Here is a 17,721-nt window from a genome sequence, read left to right on the forward strand (position 1 = left end):
CCTCTCTCTCTCTCTCTCTTATAGTACAAATTTTTATTATTAAATATCAACCTACCTATTTTCTATCTAACAAGGCAATATATTTCTCTAAATTTTATCTGATGTTATTATTTTCTAGTCATGGGGCAGACCTCTCTCTCTCTCTCTCTCTCTCTCTCTCTCTCCACACGTACAACGGCGCCGTAAATATCTCTCCCACATTAATTCCCTCTTTTTTGTTACCATTATTCATTTCTCCATCTCTATAGCTCTCTCATTACTCACATTTCTTCACATCTTTTAAGCCCAATTTGTGGCTCTAAAAATTTTAATTTAATTTTTATACTATTTATTTAAATCTTAATTCAATTTATTTAATGTTTAATTTATTGACCTCTCTAGTTACTCGGCATCTTTTTTCAATTTGTAGTTATAAAAGACGTATAACTTTTTATTTTATTAGATTTATTGAGCAATGATAGATACAAGGGAGCCCTTGCATAAAGAGCGGCAAAAGGGCTCTTCATTGGATCCACATCATTTTCAGTTACATTTTAAAATCATTTGAAAAAGAAAAATGAGTTACATTTGATGGTGTGGATCCAATCACGAGCCCTTTTGGAGCTCTTTATGCAAGGGCTGCCTTTACATTTGATGATGTGGATCCAATCACGAGCCCTTTTGCAGCTCTTTATGCAAGGGCTGCCTTGTATCTATCATTCCTCTTATATTACAAACCTAAAACATAGGGTCATAATTGAAAAAATAATCACATTGGCCATGCACGCTAGTGTGAATGCCAAACAAGACAAACTGGTATAGTTGGGAATTATCCCATCATCACAATTTTTAGGCTTTAAGCCATTCATGATAAGGCTCACCTCATGAACTCGTTTAGATCAATCAGCCCCCATTTGTCCAGTAAAAACTAGGAAAGTTGATAACACAATGCATAAATTATGGATGCGTATGATCATTCCCCACCACCATATACAAAATAACCAAAATAGGACGAGAGAGATTTATGTGCTTCATTTACGTTTATGCGGCTACATCAATGGGCAAACTCAATTCAAAAGCTTCTAATATATGCGCATTTTACATGGTACAAGACACACAAAAGATTAAAAAACCAATACATTAATTGTATAGAAATACCCATATAATGGAAATACACCCTTTTTGTACCCCCCCCCCACCCGGATGCCTCACCTAGTAGACATTAAGGTGTGCATATTGGTATTGTAGGCCCATATATGAGAGAGAAATTAAGACATAACCATGACATAGAAAATATTTACTTTAGGCTCTGTTTCATGTGTGTGTGCAAGTAACAAAAGTGAAGTAGATGCACAAAAACCAAGACAAACATAATAAGAGTTTACAATAATAGTATTGAATTTAATCCTAAAAGAGATATTGGAAAAATAGTTAGTGTTCAAGTTGAGATTTTTGCATAAAGAGGAAAAAAACTTAAAAGAACATGGAAGGATCAAAAGATAAATAATTGAACTTAAGAATTTGAAAAATAACCTTTATCCCTTTCCTAGCGCTTTACTGTTCAAACTCCTTTGCTTGAATTTACTGTACAACAGCCCCTCTTTAGTCATTGATACACTCCTCTGTTCCTGGTGATCAAAAGGGGCGGATATATCACTTCCCTTATAAGAAGTTTATAAAATTTATATAGTGTTTCTCTAATACTCAGTCATAATATTCTTGCTTTAATTCGGCTACCATTCTTTTGTAATGAAAATGCCTTGATGCATTATATTTCTACAAAATCATGCCTTTTGTGTTAATGCATTGTGTTAATGAAAATGCCTTAATGCATTTCATTTCTACCAGTTCTATTAAAGTCATGCCTTTTGTGTTAGATTCATTATACTAAAATTAAATGTGTCAAAACTGAGTCGTTTTGAGTTGATAGAAAATCGAGCCAAGTCATTAACCGAGTGGATGAGTAGTTTCAAGAACTGGATATTGCACTATACTTGCACTATACTTATGTTATGAAGATGCACCGGGTCTAAAAAGCTAATTTATAGTGGCAAACAATTTAGAGGTTAAGATAATCCTATGAAGATGATTTTTGTGGTAGGGCCCAACAAATGATCGATTTGCATCTTCGAACGAGGTGGGCCCAGATAAATGTTCTAATAAATAAGCATTATATGGTGTCCATACGAAGGTACACTTAGCATAAAAAATAGTTTAGAACGGTAAAAGGCTAATTTAGAGTGGTAAATTTTCTTTTTCCTTTTTCGATATTGTGTATTCATTACTTTTGAGAATGATCATATAGTGCAGTAAAAAGCGAATTTATAGCGAAAATCGATTTAGAGTAGTAAAAAGTCTATGTAAATTTGCTTTTTCTTCATGACAATGCATATTTTTTGTTTTAATAATACAATTTATAGGTGCAAAATGCCAATTTAGAGCAGTAAACAAGAAGGCAAAAAGTCAATTTAAAATGGTAAATTTGCTTCTTTTTTAATTTTGTCGCAAAGGTACACGGGATCATTCTATATAGATAATTCTTGGGGAAAGACCTATTTACGTTGGGGTCCAATAAATGAACGGTTTGGATCTTCAAAAAAAAGTGTGCCCCAATGAATTTTCTAATAAATATGCATTATATGGTGTCCGTACGTAGGTGCAAGTATTTAAAAAAAGAAAGAAAAAAAAAAAAACTTGAACCCAATTTATTTGAAGATCCAAACCATTTATTTGTTGAGACCCATTGTAATTAGGCACCTAAATGCATGGTCAATCTCTAATCAGATTGATTGTTGAATACAAATAACCGGAATTAAGAAAATAGCCTTTGTTTAGACTTCATAGACAATAAAGGAACTTCTTTAATCTAGTATGTTCATAGACAACAACACTAAAAAGATTGAGAGGGAACATGCAACAGTTCGCTCTAACCATTGTTAGGCACCTAGATGCGTGGTTAATCTCTAATTAGATTGATTGTTGAATAGCCTTTGTTTAGAAATGAGGAGAAAGAGGGGCTTTATGCTAAGGGTTTGGGGCAGAGGATCCCCAAACCCTATAGCTATCCGCAACCTGTTTTTGTGAAAGAAAGTGCAAAAAGCTGTAAAAGTACCTAGTTTAGGGTTGGTGCTGCTTTAGATCCTTAGATATTCGGCAGAACTCTGATGTCCCATGGTATATCAAAGGGAACTTCGGCAAAACTCCGATACCTGGTGATACAAAAGAAGAGATTTCAGCAGAAACTGGTTCTGAAAATCTCTCTAAGCTTCTCTCACTCACTCTCTCTCTCTCTCTAAGGTTTTTTTAAAAGCAAAGGGGAAGGGGCTGTGAATACCAAAGAGGGAGGGGTGCTAAAACTAAAACGGTGTACTTAACCAAAAGGGGCGGTACAAATGCTAAAAGGGTGTCACAACCAGAAAGGGGGTGTGAAAACTAGATCAAAAGCAAGTGGAGGGAGGAAGTGATAAAGAAGGGATGAAAATTAGAGAGGGAGGGGTCCCCTTTTCTAGATTTTCCTGGGAAAATCGCAGGGGACCCCTCCCTGCAATTTTGGAATGCTCCAAAATCACAGGGGCCTCCCAAAAATCGCAAGAGGTGGGTCCCACCTCCTGATTTCTAGGTTTTAGGCCCGTAGTTAGGGTTTTGGGGCACCGGGATGGGTTTTGGGATCCCGGGAGTGGTTTTCTAGCTGTAGGGATGCTTGCCAATTCTAAAATAGTTATTTTGGTATCCCAAACTGATCTCCAATTGCCGAAAATGGTCCCGAGCAGTGAAAAAGTAACTTTTAATAGCTACTTTATGGTTTTTTATAGCAACAAAACGGTCATTTGCTCTGGTTTGCTGGTAAATGGTTTCTAGTTTCCAATGACATGTCTTTGGTATCCAAATGTGATCTTCAGTTCCCGAGGTCTAATTCTTGGTAACCGAGAGTGGTTTCCGGTTCCCAGAAAATGGTTTCTGGTGACCAAAAGTGATTTTCGGGTCCTGAAAATGGGTTCCGAGTCCCTGGAAGTTGGTACCGAGTTCCCGGATTTTGGCTTGGGTTTGTGGGTGGCTTGACAAGTGGTTTTTGGATATAGGAAGGTTGTTTCTAGTAGCCAAAGTTGTTTCCGGTTACCAAAAAGTGGTTTTCGGGTCCTTGGAGGTTGGTATAGGGTTCCAAGTTTTTGGTCCAAGTTTGTGGGTTGTTTGGAAAGTGATCTCTGACTTTAGGAAGGTTGTTATTGGTAGCCAAAGTGGTTTCCAATTTCCAAAAGGTGGTTTCTGGTGACCGAAAGGTGGTTCCTATCCCCAAAAATGGCTTCTGGTAGAGCTTTTGTTGAGTTTTAGTGTTTGGATCTTCAAAATGTTGAGTTTATTGTAAAATCTGGGTGCCGAGCTATCGGGCTTTATCCTTGAGACCTTTGTTTGACCAATTCAGGGCTCGTTTAGAAGGTTTTTGAGAACTCGATTGGTTTTGAATGCAAGCTTGATTGCAGGTTGTCTTGGGTATTGGGTGTCTGGGTTGTTAGGGTGGTTTGGGTAACTTTGTGACTTGGAAAAATCTAGTGAAATACTGAGAGAGATATCAAGAGAAAGACCAGAGAAGCTTTAAGACTCCTCATACGGTCCGTCATCACAGCAACCTATCATTATTTTTGTCTTGACAAAATGGGGTGTTTACAACTACCTTGGTTTAGATCTCCCTACGACCGACCTAGTCAAGCAGCTCTGAAGCTTGTGGATCACCCTAAGTTCGATCAACCTAAAGCCGATCCACTAGGACCAATCTACTTCGGAAAATTAACAACGCAGAGATTGGTTACAAAGAGGGTAAGGCGAGTAGGAGCAACCACGAAGCAAAAAAAAAATCCCAGCTAAGGCTAACGGTCGGGACACGTTGGGATATCCACCTTTGTTGGCTGAGCTACCTATGCCAATGTGTACAAAACAACAAAAAACCTTCGGTTGGGCAATGGCCGGGGGCACGTCAACATAGACACCTCTGCAAGCCGAGAACTACATATGCTGATATGCACAAAATGAGAAAAAAAACTCAAGCTGGATAGCGACTGGGGCACGTCAGCATAGTCACCCGGCAAACCGAGCTACATGTGCCGATGTGCACAAATAACAAAATTCATGACCAAGGTGAACGCCCTGGACATGTCGGCATATCCACCTCTTCCAGATGAGCTACATATGTCGAGGTGCACAAAAGGCACATATCCCGGCTGAGGTGAACGCCCGAGAGGCCGAGACACGTCGGCATATCCATATCTTTTGGACGGGCTATGCCGAGGTGCACCAAAGACCAAAAATCCGGCCGATGTCAACATCTGAGGCACGTCGGCTTATCCTCCTCTTCCAGGCGAGCTACATATGCCGAGGTGCACAGAAGACAAAAGTTCCGGCCGAAGTGAACAGTCGAGACATGTCGGCAAATCCACCTTTTCCAGAAGAGCTACATATGCTGAGGTGTGCAAAGACAAAAATCACGGCTGAGGTGAACGGCCATGACACATCGGCATATCCACCACTTACGGATGAGCTAAATATGCCAAATTGCACAAAAGATAAAAGAAATTAGCTTAGGCGAACGGCCGGGCACATTGGCATATCCACCTCTTCCAGACGAGCTACATATGCCGATGTGCACAAAAGAAAAAAATCCCAGTCGAGGTGAACGGTTGGGACATATTGGCATATCCACCTTTTTTGAACGAGCTACATATGCCGAGGCGCACAAAAGATAAAATTCCGGATGAGGTGAACAACTGGGACATGTCGGCATATCCACCTCATTCGGATGAGCTATATATGTCGAGGTGCAGAAAAGACAAAAATCACAGCCAAGGTGAACGGTCGAGACACGTCGGCATATGCAACTCTTCTGGATGAGCTACATATGCCTAGGTATGAAAAGATAAAAAATCCGACCGAGATGAACAGCCGGGACACGTTGGCATATCCACCTCTTCAAGACGAGCTACATACACCGAATTGCACAAAATATAAAAATCCCAGCCGAGGTGAACATCCGGGACACGTCGGCATATTCACCTCTAATGGACGAGCCACATATGCTGTGGTGCACAAAAGACAAAATTCCCTACCGAGGTGAATGGCCTGGAAACATTGGCATATGCACGACGAGCTACATCTGCTGAGGTGCACAAACAATAAAAATCCCGGCCGAGGTGAACGGCATGGACACATCGTCATATACACCTCATCCGGATGAACTACATATGCCGAGGTGCACAAAAGACAGAAATCTCAGACGAGGTGAATGGCCGGGACACATCGGCATATCCCCCTCTTCCGGACGAGCTACACATGCTGAGGTACACGGAAGACAAAAATCCCGGAAGAGGTGAACGGTCGGGACATGTCGGCATATCTACCTCTTTAGGTTGAACTACATATGCATAATTGCACAAAAGACAAATATCCCGGCATAGGTGAGTGGTCGGGACACGTCGGCATATCCACCTCTTCCGGACGAGCAACATATACCGAGGTGCACAAAAGACAAATTCCGACCGAGATGTATGGCCGGAACATGTCGGCATATCCACCTCTTCCGGACGAGCTACATATGATGAGGTAGACAAAAGACAAAAATATCGGCCGAGGTGAACGGCCAGGACACGTCGGCATGTCCACCTCTTCAGGATGAGCTACATATGCCGAGGTGCACAATAGACAAAAATCCCGGCCGAGGTGAATGTCTCGGACACGCCGGCATATCCACCTCTTCCGGATGCGCTACATATGTCGAGGTGCACAGCAGGCAAAAATCTCGTCCAAGGTGAATGGTCAGGACACGTCTTCATATCCGCCTCTTTGAGATGAGCTACATATGCTAAGGTGCACAAAAGACAAAAAAAGAAGAAAAAACACCTTGGCAGGGATGAATGGCTGAGACACGTCGACATATCCACCTCTTCATGGTCGACCTACTAGGGTCGAAGTGAACGACCCCATGACCGGCCTACTTGGGCCAACGTGAACGACCCAAGGTCGACCTACTTGGGCCGATGTGAACTACCCCAAGCCGATGTGAACGGCCACAAGGATGACCTATTTGGGCCGACGTGAACGGTCCTAAGGCCGACCTGCCAGGGCCGTTGTGAACGCTCCCAAGGCCGACCTACTTGAACCGAGGTGAATGATCCCAAGGCCAACTTGAGTCGGCCGACCTACCATGGCGACCTCGAATATAGCTATACAGGGCTAGACGCCTCCAAGACAACTTGTAGAAGCTAAGGTGTAGTTCTACTCTCTCGGCCCGAACCTGCCTAAGGAAGTGAGGAGCATCTGATGGGGGTAAAAATTGACATCCAATAGGAGGTTGACATGTGTCCAGAGGTAAAAGGGTAATTCCACACCTCATATGTGGAAGCGCTAAAACCCTAAGACGCAATTCCAGAACCACTCGCCAGAAGTAATCTTGGAAACCTGTATTCCAAGAAAGCTGGCAGTTGCAGGATATCTATGGAATTCCAAATTCTAGGAAACTGACTCAATCCCAGAAGGAAATTGGGAAATTTACCAAATTCGGAAATGGAATCCCAGCCAATCAAGAAAGAGCTCTCAATAAGCAATTTTCCCTCCTCTAAGGCTCTCTATCTATATAAACCATTCTAAGGCTCAAATTAGGAATTGGTTCTGCAACTAGTATTCATGCTCTATGTTACTTATCTATTGCGGGTCATTGACTTAAGCATCTTCGTGGTGAACAAACTCCGGGTGGTCTTCTGACCATTAGTTCGTATTCGCAGGCAGCTCTTCTCACCTTCGAAGCCATCTTAGGCGATCCAAATTTTGCCTGCATTAATACGGCTTTGACTCACTTCCTTTTTCTAAGCCAATTCACCAAATTGCCTCATAAAAAGGACACAGGGATCCTATTGGTGTCCTACAAGCTGTCTACAAGAAGAATTTTATCAATAACAAGTCAGAAAAATGATTTGAAGATGCAAAGGGAGGAAGCCAGGACTAGGAAGGCCGCATCCCACGGACCTAATGTGAGCAAACCACCTAGCGATGTGGTCTAGCTCACATGTACATCACACGTTAAAGATCGCAGTACTGGCAACCTCTCGTTGCATCCTGCTAATACTTCAAATGTATTCCGATGATGATCACCCCAATTTTGTGGTGTATCAAATGGACCCTTAAATTGATTCAAGGCCAAAAGGGTTTTTTTTATTTTTATATATATATAAAAAAAATTAGCCTATTTTCATGGTTTTTGAAAAGGGATACGATAAATCCAGTGTACGTGGCAATCAGGCCCATTGAATCCTTCTGAAGTACATCAGCCCCTCTGCCAGGGCAGATGTATCACTTCCCTTTTAATTTAACTTGCTTAAATTATAGTATTTGATCTGAGAGATCTATAGAGACACCCTCTCTTCATGGCCATGCATTTTAAAAGTCTTCACAGTACCATAGATGGTGGGGGGTACTGTTAGCTGCTCTTAAGATTATCAAGAATACCGTAATCGTTATGAGGGAGACTGCAAATATTGCGTTGGATTTGAAAATACAGATAAACAAGGGATTAAAAAAATGGTTGAATTATTCTATTATCATTTTTGAATAGTTGTAGTGCAAAGTGGCTTGCCTTTTGAGTAGGAAAGGATCCACACATTAAAGTATGAAGTTTATAACTACTTTCTTTTCACCTTCACATGTTAGCAATGGGAGGAGAAGAAGAAAGAAATGGTTGAAAAGCTCTAAAATTTAATAGCTTACCAGCTATATAGCATTTAATAAAAGGTATAGGGTAGAGATTGAAATGATGTTTCTTCATGTTTTCTCCCTTTAAATACTTTTCCAATGGGAAGTTAATGGGTAGTTATGGAGGTCAGATGAAGAGATGGTAGGGCCATAGTTGAAATATTGTGCCACGTGGACGTGATCGGATTTGTTGATCAGATGGGGGACCACAAGTTGCCTTAATCACACATACATGGTGTGTGACAGTAACATCCAGTATTTTTCAAAAAGTATTGTACGGCCCACTTCATAGGATGACCAAACCATTCATTTGCCGGTTCACAGCGTAAATAGGTTGTGTCCCAAAAATCATTGGGGAGTGATACATCGACCTCCAAATATTTTAAATTGACCCCCATGTGTCTTTCTCTCTGCCCAAATCATTTCCCTATGATGATCCTAGTTAACCCTCCGATCTATAGTTTTCCATAATGTGCAGTCCCTCTATAGACCGAGGGTTATTTAGGCCCTGTTTGGATTGCAAGAATTTTTTGGAAAAGTTTGGAATGGAAAACTAATTTTAAAATTTCTTACTTTATTTCCACATGAAAAAAGATAACTTGAACCAACCTTATTCAATTTTAATCTTAGAGGGACCTTTAATTTATGTTGATATCCCTCCAAATTAATTGCAATTATATCATTTCCATCTACAAGAAATTTTTTTAGTTCAAAAATGTTTTTCTTGCAATCCAATCAGGCCCTAAGTAATCCTATGGAAATGATTTTGGGGGCACAACCTATTTACGTTGCGGCCCGACATCCTATTTACATTTTGGCCCAACAAATGAAGGGTTTGGATCATCCTATGAAGTGGGTCGTACAATACTATTTGAAAAATACTAGATTTTTACGGCCACAGACCATATAAAATCTCCACTGATAAATATGTATTCATATAAAAAAAAACTAGAAGGGAAAAATACAGTTACACCCCCTCAACTGTTTAACATTTTCAACTCTAACCCTCCCTGAGGTTTCAATTTGTATAAGGTAGACGCCTCTTTTGAAACACTATCAATGCTAATGAAGACCCCAGAACCCCTTCCAACCCGAATCTAAACACTACCAAAACCACAATGGGCCCATATTGTTTGGATGATCGAAAGCATTCATTTGATGGGCCCCAACACAGATAGGGTGTGCCAAAAAAAATCAGTTCCATATGATCATCCTAACCCTTCGATCTGTGGACAAACCGTCAACTGAGAGGGTCTACCTTATACAAATTGAAACCTCAGGAGGTGTCGTTGGTGGCTTTTAAAAGTCAGGTTTACAATTGAAAAAGTCAGAAAGTTGAGGGGGAGTATCTGCATTTTTCCCAAACTAGAAAACCCAAAGCTCGGAGAAATTACAGGATATATATTTGAGGAATTCTAGACTGAAGGGAGCCCTTGTGAAAAAGAGGTGAAAGGGCTCTCCTATTGGCTGCACATCAGCATCATGTTTGACTTTTCAGCTCTTATTAATGCATGATGGTGATGTGTAGCCTATAGGAGAGCTCTTTCACCTCTTTTTGCAAGGGCTCCCTTCAGTTTAGACTTCCTCTGTATATGTAGGCCATGTTGGTCAAAGATTTATGGCAACTGATTGTGAGTGTTAAACCGATTATTGGACTCAAATTTTAACATGATTTTGAGTCCAATAATCAGTTTTGCACTCTCAATCGGTTGTCATAATCTTAGATGAACAGGGCCTCATTGATTGAGAATCGTTGCATACAAAAGGTCATTAAAGGGGTTTAAATAGAAGACTAAGGCCTGGTTGTTTTGGATTTTGAGAACCGATTGTAAGTGTAATTGGACTCAAAAGTATACGTTCCAAAATTGATTATTGGACTCAAAATTATACCTTGTAATTTTGGATGTACATGCAAAGTTATCCCCAAAGTAGGGGTATTTTTGTCATTTTATTAGAAACCAAATTTGGCGGCCTTAATGTGTCGGGTAGAGAATATGTTCCTTAAAAATGATAGCTACATAAATTTGATAATGACATATCATACTTTAATTAACCACTTTTTTTGGTTGGAAACTTTAAGAACCTTTAAATGCGAGTAGGAGTGTAAACGGATCGAATTCGAATCGGATAGTGCTATATCCAAATTCGAATTCGATTACAATATTCAATATCCGTATTTGTATCCGAATCCGACGGATAATTATTATTTGATACCGAATTCGCATCCAACGGATATTATTCGAATTCGGATATTATCCGTATCCGTTTATCCGGATTCAAATCATATCAGAATATCCAAATTTGAATAAATCATATCCGAATGTCTGAATTCGTATCCGTATCCGAATTCGATTCATGTCTGTAACTTTAAGTTAACTGGTTAAATATCCAAAATTATCTAATTGAAGTTGAATTCGAATGCGAATATCCGCATCCGTAACCAGATATCCGAGTTTGCATGCGAATCCGGATATCCGAATTCGAATACGAATTCGGATATACGGATACGGATGCGGATATTTGGGATAAACGGATGTACTTGTCGGATTCGGATGTTAAACGAATCGGATGCACCATTTACCAGATTCGGATCGTTAAGAACCAGATATCTCCTAAACGGATTCAGATAATATCCGCTTGAAGCGGATTTGAATAATATTCACTTTAAACGGATTCGGATGCGGACGGTTATCGAATTTTCGAATATCCATTTACACCTTTAAATGCGAGTAAGAAAAGCATAAAGTAAAAGCCTTGTTACAACTTACAACCAAAACAAGGGAGTGCCCATATCAATTTCCTAAAGGAAATTTGGTCAAAAGGGTCCAAAAAATAGCGGAAATAGTGAAACGGTACCCCCACATTTGAAATTTGTGAAATGAGTCCATTTTACTTTTTCTGACATATTTTTTTTACCTAAATACCCCTCAGGCAGTTCTGTTTATTTTAAAAATATTACAGGCTTACAACCCTCTTTTACCTGGAAGTGGTTACCAGGTCAAGGAAAATGGGGGTACCACATATGAAAATGGGGTGACCAAGAGATCAAATGAGGTTATCACACCTGGAAAATTTTCAGTTCATATCTGTTGGGCCTGGAAGGAGTTACCAGGTTAAGAAAAATGGGGATATCACATATGAAAATGGGGTGACCAAGAGATGAAATGGGGTTATCACACCTGGAAAATTTTCGGTTCATGTCTGTTAGGCCTGGAAGGGGTTATCAGGTCAAGGAAAATGGGAGTATCACATATGAAAATGGGGTGACCAAGAGATGAAATGGGAGTATCACACCTGAAAAAAATTTGGTTCTTATATGTTGGGCTTGAAAGGGGTTACCAGGTCAAGGAAAATAGGGGTATCACATATGAAAATGGGTTGACCAAGAGATGAAATAGGGTTATCATACCTGGAAAATTTTTGGTTTATGTCTGTTGGGCCTGGAAGGGGTTACCAGGTCAAGGAAAATGGGAGTATCACATATGAAAATGGGGTGACCAACAGATGAAATGGGAGTATCACATATGAAAATTTAGAAATTACCAGGAATGAAGGGGACCTCTGTTATTACTTGACCATATCAAGCCGACTTATGCCAAATTGTGGGACCCACTGTAATAACTCAGCAATCAATTCGTCACCGTTTCAAAAATAGGGTGACTTCTACTCTAAAAAATTTATAAGTGTATCTGAATACAGCTACTGTTTACAAAATAACAAAAAAATTCATAAGAGTATATGAGTACATAAAAAAAATCATATACAACTTCTCCTAAAAAAACCCACACCCTTACGCAAAGAATGGAGCTTGACAAGGTACGCCTGACCTCGTGAGTATTGGTGCAGAAGGTCCAATAGCAGTTTCGTCGAGGTTCGGTCCGACGACGGGAGGTTCTTTGTAACTTCTTCTATTGTGACAAAGTTGTCGACATTGGGTGCACTTGTAATGTAATCCACATTTCAACTCGCGATCCGTTCTTCTCGTACGTGGCCTTCCAGGTGGTCGCTTTGCAAGCGGTAGAAATATTGTCATTAATGGTTTGGGACTTTCATGTCATTGTGTCCGATCTAGTGTTGCGTGTACAACCTTAGCGTATGTATCCCGATACCTTTCTGCATCAAAACATTCGTCGCAGTAATCGTACGGATCGAATTCTGTGATGTTAATGGCTGCGATTGTATATCCGCACGGAGGTCCAAATGTTTGGAAGGCACGACAACTATACGTTCGAGTTATCAAATCGACAGAATCTGTAGTTTCAAGGGACTTTACGGATTGACGTCCTCTGGACGAGCGAATAAATGTAAACATGTCTCAGCTACCCAAGCTGCTGTAACGAGAGGGTGATCATTGCCCCTTATTTTAACTGTACACGTATGGTCTGCAACAAACGACTGCAGTACTACAAAAGTCATATGAATCACACCCGTTATACGCCATTTGCAATCATCTTCCTTACATCGAACATAGTACTTTTTGCGTGATGACTTTGCCTTCTTAAAGATGAATCTCTATCGAATAGCATATTCTCGAACAACCTTCTTGAAGTGTCTCATGTCATAAAACATTGCCCTAACTGTTAACTGGTCAAATTTTAATGTATCAGCTTCTATATCTTGGGCTCCAACAAACATGCCATATACTTCAATTGGCCCACTACCGTCACTCAGAACCGATTGAGTACCACCTCTGATAGGAGTACCCCCTCTAATAGGAAAGCCTCTGTTGTAGCCACCGTTGATAGGCTGAGTGGTTGGACTAACAACGATGTTTTGATGATGATCATCCTCGTCCTCCACTTCCTCGTCCTCCTCCTCCTCCTCCTCCTCCTCATCATCATCATCATCATCATTTCTTTCTTCTTCATAATCTAAACCCCTTACACAGAAATCATTTTCAAAAACATTATTGACATCCACTTCATGATCTCCAACATTTTGTAACTCGTCTATACCTCCAGTAACATGGTTAGCATGCAAACCACTTGCCAATGTTTCATTTAAGTCAAATTGAGACCTGTATAGTTCGGAAATATATAATTAGCCTCAATCCATATGATTAATTCATAATTTGAACTGTGGAAGTCTTGAAAGATTACCAAAGAACAAAAATCCCTTATGCTGTGTTGATCTCCAACATTTTGTAACTCATCTATACGTCCGGTAACATGGTTAGCATGCAAACCACTTGCCAATATTTCATTTAAGTCAGATCGAGACCTGTATAGTTCGAAAATATATAATCAGCCTCAATCCATATGATTAATTCATAATTTGAACTATGGAAGTCTTGAAAGATTACCAAAGAACAAAAATACCTTGTGCTGCGTTCTCCTGGACCACCTCCTATACTAGTATCAAGGATTTCTTCACTTACAAATTCACTTTCGTAGTCTTTTTGCAAGTCCACTTCAAAACACGGGCGAAGTTTGACAGTTTCTCGTTCGCTTGCACCTTCTTGGAGCGGAATCGAAGTAGATAGAATGTTAGGATTAATAAAGGTTTTACTAATACAAACATTGTTTGGGGGAAGCATTGACGAATTCAATAAATTAATACCGTTCTCACTTATGGTTTTCGTTATGTATATCATCACAGAATTGAACATGTCTCTGTCAAACATCCTCAACATTGTTTCAAGGACATCATCATCATCAAATCGATTAAAGTGATTATATATGGATCAACAACGTATCGACATTTGATCGATGGTAAAACATTCATTTCTGTTACACCAATGCTTCTTTGGATTGCACTTTGAAATTCATCAAAATTAATTCGGAGGGAAACAGATAACAATGTCTTCCTCCCCCCAACATAGTCCCAAGAAACCTCATCCTTCAAATGTCCATCATAGTGTAAAAGAAGAGAAACCATTGATTCGGGCATTTTTCTATAATTTTACACAGGGGTTCTGAACTCTCTAACATAAACTTCAAGACTCTAAAAGGAGCTATAAAGTTGTGGCTTAATGAAGCTTATCTAGGGTGTTTTCAATTGGACAGATTGGAATAAAATAGGGTCATGGACTAAAAGGCGGTTTCCAGTACCTAAATGGGGGTTTTCTATGGGATTATCAAAGCCAAAAAATAAGGGATTATTTTTTGGATAATCCCTTAGACAACCCTAATCACGGCAGTTATGAAATACCTAGCAAGGGTTCAACTCAATGGTAGGGCCATCAAACATTAATAACACTTACCAACCCTTATAAACCCTTAGACAACCATAATCACGACAGTTATGAAATACATAGCAAGGGTTCAACTCAATGGTAGGGCCATCAAACATGAATAACACTTAGGAGCCCTTATAAACCCTTAAAAACCCTTAAGACACCCTTATACATCCTTATACACCATCACAAAAAGACAGAGTTATCAAACACATTAAATGAGATATTAGGGGTTACAAGCACAAACCCTATTAGGACAAAAATAAAACTGACCCTTTTCTCCTTTTTTTTTTGTTCCAGGCGTTAATGAAGATTGGGGAAAAAGAAGGGACCACTTTTTTATCCCTTTTCTTATGGCTTAACGTGTATTTTGAGGGTGGAAGGGTACTTCGGTCAAAAACCTTGTTAGGAAAAGCAAAATGGAACCCTTTGACAAGCTTGAAATTCAAGGGTTCCGTCTCACTATTTCAAATATTTTGAGGTACCATTTGACCAAATTTCCTTTCCTAAATAAAACAAGAGATACGCTGGGAAATATTGTGCCACGTTTATCAAAGGGAAGAATCAAAAACTTTTTGGAGGATAATTCACAAATGACTTTGACACTCTTAATTTAGAAGTTAATTTTTATATAGATGCTATCATTTACATTTCTAGGGATGATGGAAAAAAATTTTATTTTACTTTTTTGCAAAATAAAAATTGGGCGCTGATAGTCCCCCCCCCCCCTTGTAGGCTATTTCCCACCCCTTGACGGCTAATGCTAATGTTAAACGTTAGGATTTAACTTATATGTCACTTTCCCACCATTTGACCTCTCTCTCTCTCTCTATATATATATATATATATATGAGAAAAATGATTGTGAGCTTGAAGCTCATATAACGTATATGAGCTTGAGGGCCCAAATTGTTAGGATGATCCAAAGCATTCATTTGAAATGCCCTTACATAGATAGGGTGTGTACAAAGAATAAGCTCCATAGGATCATCCTAACCCATCCAAAAGTGGAGGGCAAAATGGACAGACACCGTTTGCCACAAATCTGCCCATTTTTGTCCTAAGCTTTTGGAGGGGTTAGGATGATCCAATAGAGCTGATTTTTGGTACACACCCTATCTATGATGGGGCCTTGCAAATGAGTGGTTTGGATCACCACAAAAGCTTCAAGCTCATATAAGCTATATGAGCTTCAAGCTCACAATCATTTTCCTATATATATATATATATATATATATATATATATATATATATATATATATAAGAAAACGGTTCCTACACATATGTGTAGATAAGTTATCTACACACTAGCTTAAAATACAGTGGGGTCCACATTATTTGGGTGATCCAAACCATTCATTTTTAAGGCCCTCACATAGATAGGGTGTCCACAAAAAATCAGATCCATAGGATCATCCTAACCATTCGAACTGTGGAGGCAAAAAATGGACTAATTTGTAAAGGTTTAAAGACATCCATTTTACCTCCACAAATCGTAGGGTTGGGATGATCCTATGGATCTGATTTTTTGTAGACACCCTATCTATGTGAGGGCCTTTAAAATGGATGGCTTGGATCACCCAAACAATGTGGGCCCCCACTGTATTTTAAGCTAGTGTGTAGAGAACTCTCTACACATATGTGTAGGAACCGTTTTCTCATTATATATATATATATATATATATATATAGAGAGAGAGAGAGAGAGAGAGAGAGAGAGAGAGAGAGAGAGAGAGAGAGAGAGAGAGAGAGAGAGAGAGAGAGAGAGAGAGAGAGGCAGAGGGTTTCTTCTTGGGGTTTTTTCTCAGGTTTCTCTAGGGGTATCTTCTTGGGTTTTCTCTGGGGAATTTTCATGGATTATCTCTTATGTACGGTCTTGGGTTGAGAAGCAAGGAAAGGGTTGCGGGTTTGGGTTTAACCCATTTGTAATCCTTGCATATTGTTTTCTCATAGTGGAAGATCATGTTTCTTGCCTGTGGACATAGGCTTGGCCGAACCATCTAAATCTTGGTGTTCATCTTGTGGTTTGCTTCTTATTTTACTTTTTGTTAATTTGTGCATGATCGGATTGGATTTGCTTGGTGGATTTTCTCAACATTTTCCCTTAAAAAACTCGACCCAACATGAGCTAGGAGAATTTCTCAGTTGAGGTAAGGTTAGGAAAAACCCAATCTGTGGGACCCGAGTTGCCACCCTTAAAAAAGGGAAATGATATATTCGCTCCTATTTTTTCTACTTGGGACAGGCCCCCCTCTTATGTATTTATGACTACTCTTTTAGAGTGGGTTAAGACAAATTTTAGAGGCAAAGGTCTTACATGCACAGCTATGAAGGTATCTTTCTCTACCCGTATCTATCATATATGGGCGGAACGAAATAACAGGGTGCACTCCAATCTCAAACTTCACAATCAAGTGATTCTTCGAACCACTATCCAATCCATCCAAACTCGCATCAGGTACCTCTATATTAACAACGAAATCACAGATAGAAACTCTCTTATAGTAGCTCAATAGCAGTTTTCTCTCTTCCCAAGATCTATAGCCCCGGAATCCTGCATATGGAACAAAACCGAGGGAGGAGTCTCAAAGTTAATACCGATGCCTCCCTCGAGAAGGATGGGTCTAGTATAGGGGGCCTTCTTCGGCATGCTGAAAGCAACATCCATGGGGCTTCTCCAAGAATGTCAATATAAACCAAATCACATACCTTGAGATAGATGCCATCCATCATAGATTAAAGCATGCCCTTGAGAAGAACTTCAAACATATACAGGTCGAGTCGGACTCCCTCATTACCGTCACCATTATCAATAAAAAGACTCAACGTCCATGAAAG

Source organism: Tasmannia lanceolata, unplaced genomic scaffold (assembly GCF_043159265.1).
Source record: "Tasmannia lanceolata isolate RefF3 unplaced genomic scaffold, GAP_Taslan_0.1 ptg000018l, whole genome shotgun sequence".
In the NCBI taxonomy this organism is placed as follows: domain Eukaryota; kingdom Viridiplantae; phylum Streptophyta; class Magnoliopsida; order Canellales; family Winteraceae; genus Tasmannia; species Tasmannia lanceolata.